At 39.6% G+C, this 14,188-nt stretch overlaps 1 protein-coding gene across 8 annotated transcripts in view; it reads left to right on the top strand.

The window, feature by feature from the left end:
- The window catches only part of LOC126199299 (cleavage and polyadenylation specificity factor subunit 6), a 181,654-nt gene that overhangs the window by 82,442 nt on the left and 85,024 nt on the right, over positions 1–14,188 (top strand). The window lies entirely within an intron of this gene.

Below are 14,188 nucleotides of genomic sequence, written 5' to 3'. Positions count from 1 at the left end.
CATGACTAATATTCAGATTTGCAGCTAGTTCATCCACTGTCTCACAGCAACTTTCCATCCTCATTGCTTCAACTGCTTTGGTAGACTTGGGTGTGTCGCACCTGACTTGGATACTGAGCATATGTCACAGAAGTCATGTCATTTCTGAACCATCTACTCCACTCACATAATCATTGCAGTGATAGACATGCCTACCATACTGGATCTTTGTTCACTGATAGATTTGAATGTATTCCACACCTTCACTCCTCAGAAAAGTATGACAGAATGCTGTTCTTCCTCAGAGTCTGTAGCAAACATCGCAGCCATTTTGAACTGGTGTTGTGCCCGCATTTCACTTGTCTGTAGTTTGCTGCCACCTGTAGGGTAGTTCTTAATTAAGCTTTAGAGGTTTTCATGTGACTCCCCCTCGTAAAAGCCAGTGCATGACTCCATAGGTTACTCAGGGACAAGCAGACATTCTTACAGGTCAGACTAGTGGCACGTGGGTGTGTTAGGTGGTTTGAAAATTGCACTAATGTTAACATTTTTCTACAGAGCTAGGTAGGGAATTGGTGGTGCACTAGAGTCACATTTGAGAGCGATACACTCAAATCCTACTTCAACCATCCAGATTTAGCATTTCTGTGGCTTCCCTAGTTCATTAAAGGCAAATTCCCTGATAGTTGCGTTGAAAAGAACATGATGGATTATAACCTAATCTTTATTTTTTGAATCTCTCTCTCTCTCTCTCTCTCTCTCTCTCTCTCTCTCTCTCTCTCTGTGTGTGTGTGTGTGTGTGTGTGTGTGTGTGTGGTTTTTTTTTTTTTTGGGGGGGGGGGGGAGACTGGCTTCTGGCTGGATATAGAATTTTTTGTAGCTTGGGTGAATGGTGATGGAATGCAACTAACATCATTTTGGGATGGATGTGCCCAGTGAGTGGTTTATTAAGCCCTTGTTAAATGATATTAATTTTCTTAAGACCTGAACACTATTGAGTAATGAGGGGAATATCAGTTACTGCTTGATTTTCTGCGGCAATTACATCTGCTCATGAACTGCATGTTTCTTGCTGCCTGTAGTGTTGTGATCAAGCAGATTTGTGGAGGCTCATTGCATCAGCTACTGTAGCAGACCAAGATTTTTCTGAAGCAAAATAAACTGCTATAAAAATAATTATACAAGATATTTTCCCACAAGTGATAGTTAAGGATTTCATTTCTTGTAAAGAAATCATTGTGACTTCCATAACAAAGGTGGATGTGAGTGATTGATGTGACATTCTGTTCCAGTTTTTCACTTCAAAATGAATGGTGGTGGTTGGGGAGGGAGGTGACAGAGGAGGAGGATACATTTGCACAAAGATTGCTGCTGTAGTGCAGCAGCTTTATACAGTTTTGCATTACCTTTCCTCCCCCAGTTATTGTGGTAGTTTTGACAGTGTCAGCAATTTGAAATGGGAACATCTGTATGGACTTTGACATAGAATCTGGCTGCAGATTGGCTGTCGAAAAGTCTTTTAAGTCCTGTCATGTGGTCAATTTAGCAATACAGTAAGACTTGGAAGTTTCTGGAAGAAGTGTTATCTTCCATCCTATCTGCTATAGTGCAGCGTCCACTCAGGATTTAATGGTAAACTTTGTGCAAAGAAGATGCAAAGTTGAGAGTTCGTGTCTACTCCTTTTTTTTTTTTAAATCACATTTTGTTTGTCTGCTAAAAATATGTCTGATGAAAGATACTTCAAAGGTAATGTGTTTCTCTTTCTAACCCATCAGTAATAACATGGTCTTCCAGAAACATTTTTATGAAGTAGTTTGTGTCTGTGTCAAGGTGAGAACAGTTTACTCTTAAGAGTTCCTGCCATGCAGAAGTCTGCGGCTGCGTGAGACAAGCTTGCATCTGACAAGATAATTGCAACATAGTGCATGTTTATGCTCTCACTTTGGCAAGCTTAAAATTGTTTATTATTATAGCTTAATTTTCTGTTGCACAAAATATTATCAATAAGCTGAGTGAACACCATGCAGTAATACAAAATAACGTAGGCTGCTATTTGTGTGTTTATCAACTGTAATTTTTTATTTGTTTATTGGATTTTGCATATGTGAACGCAGTGAATGTTGCTTAAGCATTACGGTGTGACAAACTGTAACTCTTGTTTACTGCCTCTGCAAGGTGACAGCCTGCAGTGAAAGAAATTGTCGTTGGCGGAGATGCAATCGTAGGGCATTTTACTGTGATTAACTGGCTTTTAATTGGACTGTGTTGTGTTAGGGGCAAAGGAGTTCACACCTTCATACGCATTTAACCAATTCTTTCACAATCAGGGTTGTAATCTGGCTAACAATAACTGCTTTTAAAGTAATGATAGTTAAGATGTCATGATCAGCAGCATATGGCTAGTCACTGTGTATTCCAGAATCATATGTCCACCTGTGCTCTTGCGTTACACCTTCTCACTGAATATTATGGTAGCCTAGAGGTATAGTTTGTATGAAATCATGTGCACCGATTGAGGCACAGCATAGAAAATTGACACACTCAGCTCGGTGAACCTATTGTTATCTTAGGTTCATGTGTCTTAAGTGTACTGCAAGTTGAAAAGCTCTTAACAATAGGCACTTTTCTCTCTTACTGACTAAGATGAACAATTGTTCTGTTGCAATAATTATGAGGGTACTTGATATTCTTTCACTATTTATAGACTAAATGACAGTTTCGCTTAAGGATGACTGACTTAATCTAGACATTATTGTCAGGTTATCTCATTCCATGCTCTGATAACTGATTTTCCTTTCATGTTAGGAGAAGCTGTAACTGAAGCCTTCCTTTATTTGGAACTTACTGTTATTCATAGTTTGTGAAGTATCTTTGTGGATGTTCATGTTTTGCCATCAATACTGTCTTTTTATTCATATTCTTGTGTATTATACACATAGAAAAGTTGTTTTTTTTTTTTTTTTAAGAACATTGCTACTATCCCCAAAACAAAGGAATATGAATGAATGAAAAGATACTTCACAAACTATGAACTGTGAATCACTTCTGATGAATGAGCTTTTTAGTTTTCACTGTGCTGAAGAGAGAAAAATAAAAATAATTTAGACATTTATTGATCTATGATATTTAATTTGCAGTTGGTGAAGCTGAAGGTTATTAGTAGGAACCAGAAAAATTCACATCTTGTGAATGTAAATTCTGCCTCTACATGTACAGACGAATGGAAAAACTGGTAGAAGCGGACCTCGGGGAAGATCAGTTTGGATTCCGTAGAAATGTTGGAACACGTGAGGCAATACTAACCTTACGACTTATCTTAGAAGAAAGATTAAGAAAAGGCAAACCTACGTTTCTAGCATTTGTAGACTTAGAGAAAGCTTTTGACAATGTTAACTGGAATACTCTCTTTCAAATTCTGAAGGTTGCAGGGGTAAAATACAGGGAGCGAAAGGCTATTTACAATTTGTACAGAAACCAGGTGGCAGTTATAAGAGTCAAGGGCATGAAAGGGAAGCAGTGGTTGGGAAAGGAGTGAGACAGGGTTGTAGCCTCTCCCCGATGTTATTCAATCTGTATATTGAGCAAGCAGTAAAGGAAACAAAAGAAAAATTTGGAGTAGGTATTAAAATTCATGGAGAAGAAGTAAAAACTTTGAGGTTCGCCGATGACATTGTAATTCTGTCAGAGACAGCAAAGGACTTGGAAGAGCAGTTGAACGGAATGGACAGTGTCTTGAAAGGAGGATATAAGATGAACATCAGCAAAAGCAAAACGAGGATAATGGAATGTAGTCAAATTAAATCGGGTGATGCTGAGGGAATTAAATTAGGAAATGAGACACTTAAAGTAGTAAAGGAGTTTTGCTATTTAGGGAGTAAAATAACTGATGATGGTCGAAGTAGAGGATATAAAATGTAGACTGGCAATGGCAAGGAAATCGTTTCTGAAGAAGAGAAATTTGTTAATGTCGAGTATAGATTTAAGTGTCAGGAAGTCGTTTCTGAAAGTATTTGTATGGAGTGTAGCCATGTATGGAAGTGAAACATGGACGATAACTAGTTTGGACAAGAAGAGAATAGAAGCTTTCGAAATGTGGTGCTACAGAAGAATGCTGAAGATAAGGTGGGTAGATCACGTAACTAATGAGGAGGTATTGAATAGGATTGGGGAGAAGAGAAGTTTGTGGCACAACTTGACTAGAAGAAGGGATCGGTTTGTAAGACATGTTTTGAGGCATCAAGGGATCACAAATTTAGCATTGGAGGGCAGCGTGGAGGGTAAAAATCGTAGAGGGAGACCAAGAGATGAATACACTAAGCAGATTCAGAAGGATGTAGGTTGCAGTAGGTACTGGGAGATGAAGAAGCTTGCACAGGATAGAGTAGCATGGAGAGCTGCATCAAACCAGTCTCAGGACTGAAGACCACAACAACAACAACAACAACAACAACAACAACAACATGTAAAATGCAAAATTATCTAATAGACACTATTTCATAGCAAATTGTATCCAAGTGAACTATATTATCAGAGGTAGTTTCAATTAGCTTTATTTTCTGCATAAAAATATAAAAAAATGTACCTTTCCGAAATAAAAAGTGTACAAACGCGACGACGTATTAATATTCTAACGCTTTCTTGGACAACAAGCAACAGTGTGGTGTTGGGTTGCACAACTCACACGTCTCTTCCAGTTGACTTAGACATTGTGCGTGGAGCCGATCCTCCTCTTTGGGTTATCAGCTACGTTGCTCTCTCTGTATAATTCTTCTCCGAAGACTCTTATCAGGTTAAGGGGAATATTACTAACCAGCTCTATATTCTACATTCTGCCACATGCAGAATCAAGACATAAAGTAAGGCTTTCTATATAACACACTCTTCATCTGTCTATTTAACAATCCTCATGACATCTAACACCATGGAACTTATCCAGATACTCTTTGACTTTTTGATGTAACTTCTAGGGCACTGCTTGTAACCACTTGTCGGGGCCGCTCGTCTGACACAGCTCCTAGCTCCTCATGACAGCTGTCCTTTGTGCACACACAGACATGTGTGGTGCAGTAAAAATGCTCTCCCACCCTTGGCATTAAAATATCGGGTGTTCGAGATGGTGGAGACCCAAGTGTTTCTAGAATTTATCCCAAAATTCTCGAGGCACTACAATATACTCAGTGCTCTGCTGCAATACCCATTGTGGGCGGTTGAATGGTATATTAAAGGTTCACAATGGTAACACAGTGTAGTACTCAGCCTTGAGATGTAGCATTTTGTAACAAAGAAGAATGTAAACTTTTATGTGAAGGATAGATTGCTACACATTGCGTAGAGGAGTTGCTATCTTGCAGACAGGCACGAAAAATGACTGCTAAACATGAACTTCTGGTCAAAAGGTCTTCTAAAGTAAGCACGCACATGCGCGTGCATTCATGAGCTCATGCTCACCCACAACATCTGTCTGTAGTTGCATCGAATACCACAAGAGATTGGGCCTCAGAAAGCAGTTGCGTGGTACTGGTTCCTGAATGCTTTGTGTTGTGCATTGATCTTTGTTTCCTTTTCTTATTTTGTAACAGGGAAAGTGGCTAATCCTGGTTTATCGTGGATTTCGATTACAATCCTTACAACAACATAATTGATTGGCGATACTTGTGACAGTGTGTCAGCTCTCCTTTTGCTGAACATGGGTGTAGGCTGCTGCCCTCCGAGAGGGTGATGGGACTTGTTTCTACGCACTGCTTCTCTCCCCTCTTGTGGTCAAAATTCTAGTTTGTTTACGCTTGCAACTTTCTGCCACTATATAATGTCCGCATTTTGCACTGTAGTGATTGGAAAACAAAATCTGTTAAGTGTTTTATCAGCACCAAAGTTCTTCCCCTAACATTTGAAGAGAGTTACTTTCGGTTCTGCTTCTACACTAAGTATCTTGTCAATTCTGTCTCTAGCAGGGGAAAGTTTTTACAAAAGCAAACATTCCCGTCAAAAAGTTCACAATTGGCACGTTTTTAACATCAAATTTCAAAGAACTTGGGCTTTGTTTGTCTTCACTCGTGTAGCATTAGTGCGAATTCCAAAAAAATAATAGATACTAATTTTTGCAAAAATAGATGCTACATTTCCTGTACCTTAATTATTAGTAATTGTGCTGTAGTTGCAAACGTAGTAAGAAGAATGGAAATAAAATGCATTGGCTGAGAACTCTTGGTATTCCGGCCCTCGGTGGCTGCACATTTCAGACGCAAGTTTTACTCACTTCTGAGCCTGCTAAAGAAACACTTTGACTCTGGAAGTGCATTCTCCTTGCAGGTAATATGTCTAAAACCCGTCTACAATGTAGAATATGTTTACCAGCCTGGTGCTGGTAGTGTTACTTCTTGGATGGCAAGAATTATCCTGCTAAATTCACTCAATATTGTCTTTTCACGTCCATTGAATAATCTGAATGATTTTTCCTTAAAATGTGATATGGGTTATCAATTTACAGTTTTTAATTCTGGAAAGTCATCTCTGCAGAAACTGCAATTGATCGTTTACTCTGCAGTTTATCTGTGGCAGTAAGAGGGAGATGAATGCCACAACTTTTTGCTAGCTCTAAGGCAACAGGATTGTGGTTTGAAGTGAAGGGTGTGTTGGCTCTTGGTTCCAGTCTTGATAGAGGTCCACTTTCACCTTTCCTGTGCCAGAGCAACAGTCAGTCAAATCAAAAATCCATAAGGAAATCATAAGAAAACTTCTCCATAATTAGTCTTATCACTACTTTTGGTACCCCATTGTATGAGCGCAAACAACTTGTGATACTGCACCCTTGATAATACCTTTCACTCCTTTAGGTGACATAATGGTGCTGAACAATTACTGGGTTTCTTTATGTGTGTACTCCAACTTGCCACATTTCCTTTGTCCCTGAATATGACGTTGGACAGCACGTAAACACAGAGCATTTCAAAGTCCAAAGTGGGTAATATTGTACTAATTCATGTTGCTTTAGGCATGCTCGTGTTACAGATGCTTCGTTTTATTTAAGTAGATTCTGTCATAAGGTCATTGTGGTAAGTTTAACTCATTTGTGTTAGCACAGTGCATATTTTATGAGTTACTTTCTGTTATTTTATTGAACACACCAGTTAAAATAAGAGATAAATTTAAACATCAACAATGTATTCTTTCACATTCTCTAAAAGTGTCTGACAATGCTCAAGTAGATTGGGTTCCGTAACAGTAAAAACAACCACTGGTTTGGAGTTACAGATGTCATGAAACCAGATTTGAAGCACATTTTTGTCCAGAAAGAAATTTTGACTGTTTACAATAAGGAGTGGGAAAGGTAAACATTTGGAGGTACGAGCTCAGAAGAGTAAGTGAGGAAGGGATGACTTCCCAAACTAACTCACGGGTACTTTTGTTTATGTCATCAGCAGTGTGTGAGATCATGTAGTAGCAACACTTGGTACAGTTTTATCAAATGTTTTTCGTGCACTATAACCGAAAGGTGCTTCAGTTTAAGGTGCAAATGTCAACTGGGATAGACACACATCTGTGGAGAGTTCGTAGTGCTCAGCAATCTTCTGTGCCCCCATGTGTTTGCACTGTCTTTGCTCAGGGAGATGTCTTTTGTTAGGGTTCAGCCATTAATTTCTTAAAGAAAAAAATAAAGAAGTGGAAGTAAAGGCATCACAACAGTATTAAACAGGAGGCGCCAATGAGCAAACTGATGTTCAAACAAAAATGCAGTTATAGTCACCCATTTCATTTCTGTTGCTTTGAATTAGAGCATGCAGTACTCCTGCAGCAGACTTGTGATCCTTACCTACTGACTGCGTATGCACTAAGGTTAAATGGTCAGTCATCACGTGTCAATTATGGAGACTTACTTATGCAAGATGATTTGTCTGGTAGCACTCACCCCACACATGATATTAATGTTTCGAGCAGCCTCTGCTACCTTCACTGCACTATTAAATACAAAGTGAACAATATGTCACAAACGTTAAGACTGTTTCTGACTGTTTGATTAGGTGTAAATGATGTGTCGTCAGGCTGGCACTGTGTGTGTGTGTGTGTGTGTGTGTGTGTGTGTGTGTGTGTGTGTGTGTTTGTGCGCTCGCTCTAGCTTGAAAAATGATTGCTTCTGAAAGCTAGCAAGTTTTCTTTTTCTTTTTTGTGTGCCTGTCAACTCGACGCTTCTGTGCTTAATCCAAACTATTTGCATTCTCAACATTAATGTATGCGAAAACCAATATGTAACCGCAAGACTTAATAGAACTTGATACACTCATAGCAGCCTATGCTTGTTGTGTTATTGCATAGTGTTTAATCGATTTATCGAAGTTATTTTGTGCAGCAGATCATAAAACTACAATAATAAACAACTTAATGCTTGTTGTTGCGAGAACAGAAATATGCCCAATGTATGCCATTTCGTGATTACTTGGGCAGATGCTGGCTGACATCAGGTGGCTGATAGCTGCTGCATGGCACTGAAACTCTTGAGCATAAACTGTTCTGATTGTGATGCAACTACAAGCTCTTTCATGGAGATGTTTCTGGAAGTTTTCGCTGCTACTAATAAGTAGAAGAGAATTAAATTATCTTTGAGATTTCGCTAGACTGATACTTTCAGCAGACTGATGAAGTGAGGCTTAAAAAATCAAGGAGTGAATGGACACGAATTCGTGACTTTGCGTCTACAGTGCACAATGTTCACCACTATACCACAGGCAGATACATCAGTATAACAACACGAGTGAAAAACAACACGTTAGAAATCTGAGGGGCGACCAGTTTTATTGGCACCTTAAGGTCACTTACTGGTGAATCTGCTTCAAAGAATCGATTTCTTGTTTTTGATCTTCCATCAAAGGTTAGAGATTTTTGAACAAAATTGGAGTTAAATGAATTGAACTCGACATTGGAAATTTGGTTTTTCTGCAAAAAGCAACTGCAGGATCTCTTGATGTACAGTCACATGCGTCTTTCTGCTGTTTTCTCACGCCAGATGTTATCATTAGACACCCATTTGAGAAATATGAGGGTTCGATCTTAAATAGTGGCAACTGTTTATTCACAACCGATACAAAAGAGTTACATGTTTGCACCTGTTACTGTCCTTCAAAGTAGTCACCAGTGTTATGTAGAACTCATAGCCAGTGATGTGGAAGGCGTAGTACACCGTTAGTGGAGCCTGTTCTGTTGATGGTGCCAATGGAGGGGTCTAAAGTTATAGTGATTCTCGTGTACGACTGTGATTGTGTTATCCTAACACATTACTTTCCTCCATGGCAGACTGTCAGTGCACTGTATTACTGTTCGTTTTTGGAGCATCACCTGCCACCAGCTTTGCAAAAGAAGCGGTGACACTTTCTGTGCAACCCACCCATCACTTTGCACAATGCGCGGGCGCTTACAGCGCAAGGTGTGGCTACTCTTTTTGGTCGATGGGACTGGGAAGTACTGTAGCATCCACCATACTCCCTGGACTTAAGTCCTTATGACTTTGATTTGATTCTGAAGATGAAGGGACCACTTCGTGGCATTCACTTCAGAACTGTTCCAGAGATTCGACAGGCAGTAGACCGCTCCAGTAGCACCATCAGCAGAACAGGCTCTGCTAACGGTATACTACGCCTTCTACATCGCTGGCAGCGGTTCTACACAACACTGGTAACAACTTTGAAGGACAGTAACAGGTGTATACATGTAACTCTTTGGTATTGGTTGGGAATAAATAGTTGCCGTTATTTAAGTTCCAACCTTCATATATACTATACAACAGTTGTAAGAGTAGGCAGCTCTTTTAAGAAATACACTTTACAATGCTCATGTGTGTTCTGTTTTTGTATCTTTAGTTTTTGATTGTTATTTTGTTATATGCTTTTCTGTAGTTTGAGTTGTTGCTGTTTTGTCATTCTCAATAGCACTTATGCCTCCGAAAAGTGGGTTTGGTACTTCCAAGCACTTACAGACAGAAACTCAAATATTTGTGTATCCAGAGTAAGATTCCTAAGAGAATGGAGCATTTTTGTAAGCTTTTAGAGAATGTTGCTTCGTGTTTACTCTGTGCAAGTGGTGGTATTAAAATTGTAAATATTAAAGGCTGGAAAGGTGTTGCCAGTAAGCTTAGTGTTCTGTGATTCCTATGGAGTAACTAATGGAGTAAATAAACTGGGTGTTCATATGGATTATGCAAAGGATGAGTTTATAATTAAAATAATAGACTAGTGATGGAATGGAGTATATTGGGAAGGACAGAAGAGCAGCTCAAATATAAGGTGCTGGCGTGGATTTGCCACAACCTCAAAAATTTGAGAAGTATGTGTACTTTTGACAGCCTTAGTCAAGTGAGTGTTCTGTATATGTTGAAAGCAGTGGGAGGCACTGATGTGCAATGGAGGTGAAATAGACATAGCTGCAGCCTTTGATGGACCATTACACAGTAGTTTGGTCACCTATCATTGAATGGCATTCATCACCAAAACATGCCTAGGAAATGTAAATGTGATGAACATCGAATTTTTAATGCCATGGCTTCAGAGGAAGCAACAAGGAATTTTTCTTGTTACGTTGATGGGAGGGAATCAAAGGGAGTTCTCAGAATCTTATAAAGGTCAAAAGAGACTTATGGTGTACATAATGTGAAGTACCTTGGAGATGGAGAATCAAAGTGGTTTGCAAATGTGTTGGAAAATATGCCTCATTAAAATACTGTATAAATTGAAGAGCTAGAGATTATTGGACAAGTGCAGAAGTTGCTGGGCATATAATTGTGGAACTTCATGATGGGAAAGAACTCAGTGATAACAAATCTATAGGTTGTCGTGGTCATCACACTAAGGAAAGGTGGAAAAGCTGCAGCTCTGATATGGTTTAGCCAAAAGGAGGAGTCAAGCTGATAGAGACCACAAGGAGAGCTGTTTGGGCTACCTTCTTCCATAAAACTTCCACAGATAATCCACAGCATGGACTTTGTGACAATGGTGTACATCCATGATGTGGATGCAGGAATGCACTTGCAACTGGTGACGTTTATGTTCAGCATCACTCCCTCCATTTGAAGTGTTGGAAGCAATTATGCCCATAAAAAGGGGTCTACATGACAGTACTTTCATCATGGTGCTTACATAGGAAGACGCAAAATGTGAATCAGCATTTCAAACATTTGATGTGGGAATGCCAGCTGAAAACAGTGTTAGTTGGATTCAAAACTGTGAGGTTAGGTGTGTTAGATACTGAGACGCAGATCAAATATAACACTGAATTAAATTTTCTGACATGGTTATTTTATGCACAAGAAATCTATTTGGGCTAGAGGTCTGACATTTTTTGGGATGTTTCAGGATAGTGTGAAGGAAAGTAGACTACACAAACTAACTATTCAATAAGAAGAAAAAGAAATAGTTATTAATTATGAAAAAATAATCTTAATTTTGATTATCAACTGTAAATAATTCCAGATTAGAAACTTGTGAAGGAAGTGACATGATTGTAGTCTACTTTTTAGATAGATACACTATGTGACCAAAAGTATCCAGACACCTGGCTGAAAATGACTTAAAAGTTCGTGGCACCCTCTATTGGTAATGCTGGAATTCAATATGGTTTTGGCCCACCCTTAGTCTTGATGACAACTTCCACTCTCGCAGGCATATGTTCAATCAGGTGCTGGAAGATTTCTTGGGGAATGGCAGCCCATTCTTCATGGAGTGCTGCACTGTGAGAGGAATCGATGTCGGTTGGTGAGGCCTGGCATGAAGTCAGCGTTCCAAAATAATCTCAAAGGTGTTCTATTGGATTCAGGTCAGGATTCTGTGCTGGCCAGTCCATTACAGGGATGTTATTGTTGTGTAACCATTCCGCCACAGGCCGTGCATCATGAACAGGTGCTTGATTGTGTTGAAAGATGCAATTGCCAACCTCGAATTGCTCTTCAACAGTGCAAGAAGGTGCTTAAAACATCAATGTAGGCATGTACTATGATAGTGCCATGCAAAACAACAAGGGGTGCATGCCCCCCCCCTCCCCCGTGAAGAACATGACCACACCATAACACCACCGCCTCTGAATTTTACTGTTGGCACTACAGACATTGGCAGATGATGTTCACTGGGCATTCCCCATACACACACCCTGCCAATGGACCGCCGCATTGTGTACCGTGATTCGTCATCCACATTACGTTTTTCTACTGTTCAGTCATCCAATGTTTACACTCCTTACACCAAGCGAGGTGTCATTTGGCATTTACTGGCGTGATGTGTGGCTTATGAGCAGCCGCTCGACCATGAAATCCAAGTTTTCTCACCTCCCACCTAACTGTCATAGTATGTGCAGTGGATCCTTTTGCAGTTTGGAATTCCTGTGTGATGGTCTGGATAGATGTCTGCCTATTACACATTATGACCTCCTTCAACTGTCGGCAGTCTCTGTCAGTCAACAGACGAGGTCAGTGCTGTACATGTCCCTTCATGTTTCCACTTCACCATCACATCGGAAACAGTGGACCTAGGGATGTTTAGGAGTATCTCGTGTGCAGACGTATGACACAAGTGACAACCAATCACCTGACCACGTTCGAAGTCCGTGAGTTCCACGGAGCGCCCCATTCTGCTCTTCCATGATGTCTAATGACTACTGAGGTCGCTGATATGTAGTCCCTGGCAGTAGGTGGGAGCACAATGCACCTAGTTTGAAAAACATATGTTTTTGGGGGTGTTCGGATACTTTTGATCACATAGTGTATGTTGCTAAAGTGTACTTAAAGCTTCAAGCATCAAAGTATGATAGTCAGTGCATGGATACCAAGTACGCATTGACAAATCAAAAATACTGGGTAGTTATATTTAAACTGATAGTATTCAGAGTGCTGAGGTGTGGGCTGTGTACATCACGGGATGCTGAAACACATAGGTAGGTTCATTAACCGGTGTGCTTGTAGAGTATGCTGAAAAAATAAATCATACTTTCTGCTACCAGGTGAAAATATGATGCTGTAAGCTGTCTGAATGTGTAATATTTCCTGATCCGATGTCATTATGCTGTTTATTACTTGGCGATATGTGTTGATTTCATTAGTGAAGTGACTGTTGGTTTAAAGGGTTAAGAAGGTTGATGTTTCCCATACAGAACACAACGGCTGCGGACTACTGATGAAGTTGATTTACCAGAACGGCTGCAATAGGTGCGATGCATTGTCAACAGGAACAGCTGTGAATTGGCTCCATGTCAATAAATGGGCTAAAGAATACGATCAAATAATTTAAAGAAAAAGTGAATTAGTTGCTGCAGCAGTAGGCAAGTAAAATGGTAGTTTGAAGTGAAAAGTTCTGCTTTAACTTTATTTGGTGATTTATTTATTGTTTTTTGGTATGCTGAAGTTGAATGTGGAGGCATCCAACAAAAATTTTCTCTCCATGTACGAGAAAGCACCAAAAACCACTAAAAATAAGATTTTTTAAAATGGTTTTCAGCTTATAACTTGCAAAGCAAGCTATTTACACAAACTGGTCCTGTAGCAAAGTAGAGTAGAAAATTACGTACAATTTGTCTCTCACTTCATATGGTTTCCAAGCAGGAGTGTTGAAATATTGGGGAAATCTGTAATGTTTGGAAAATAGCAAAAACACCATTAATATATATTTTTTGTTTTATGCAGATAACCATTCTGTAAATGTTAATAAGAAGTGAATTTCTGTACAATTTATATGTATTTAAGTACTAATATGGAGCCCTCTTAGACACAGGTTCCACAATTTCTTCAGGGCAGCCTTCCAGTTCTTCTGTGCTGAAAACAGATAATCAGTGATTAATTTCAGATACATTGTACTCCTCTCCTGATTAATCATATACAGATTATCCAGTTTATGAATTATTCACACGTCTTAAAAAAGGCATGCACGTTGGGCACACAAAGGGCCAGCAGCATGGGTTGCCGGCCATTAGGGCCAGGAGCGGATGCTAAGCCAGACAGGCAGTGGAAGACGACTGAGCCAAGCTACACGTGAGCACACAGAGACATCAGCCGCTGTTGCTACTACCCGCCCAGTAGATATTGTCCTGAACATGTTTGAAAAGATCTTGATTTTTTGAGTTTTTCGATTATTTGTGCATCTTTTCACCCATATTACCTTGAATAATGTGATTATAATGTACTTGACAATTTATTGAACAGATATGAAAGCAGTACCTATTGAGAAACTTAATTTGAACACA

This window comes from Schistocerca nitens, chromosome 8, assembly GCF_023898315.1.
Source record: "Schistocerca nitens isolate TAMUIC-IGC-003100 chromosome 8, iqSchNite1.1, whole genome shotgun sequence".
Lineage (NCBI taxonomy): Eukaryota > Metazoa > Arthropoda > Insecta > Orthoptera > Acrididae > Schistocerca > Schistocerca nitens.
Note: the sequence above shows the minus strand (reverse complement) of the source record. Positions and strands in the feature narration are given on the sequence as shown.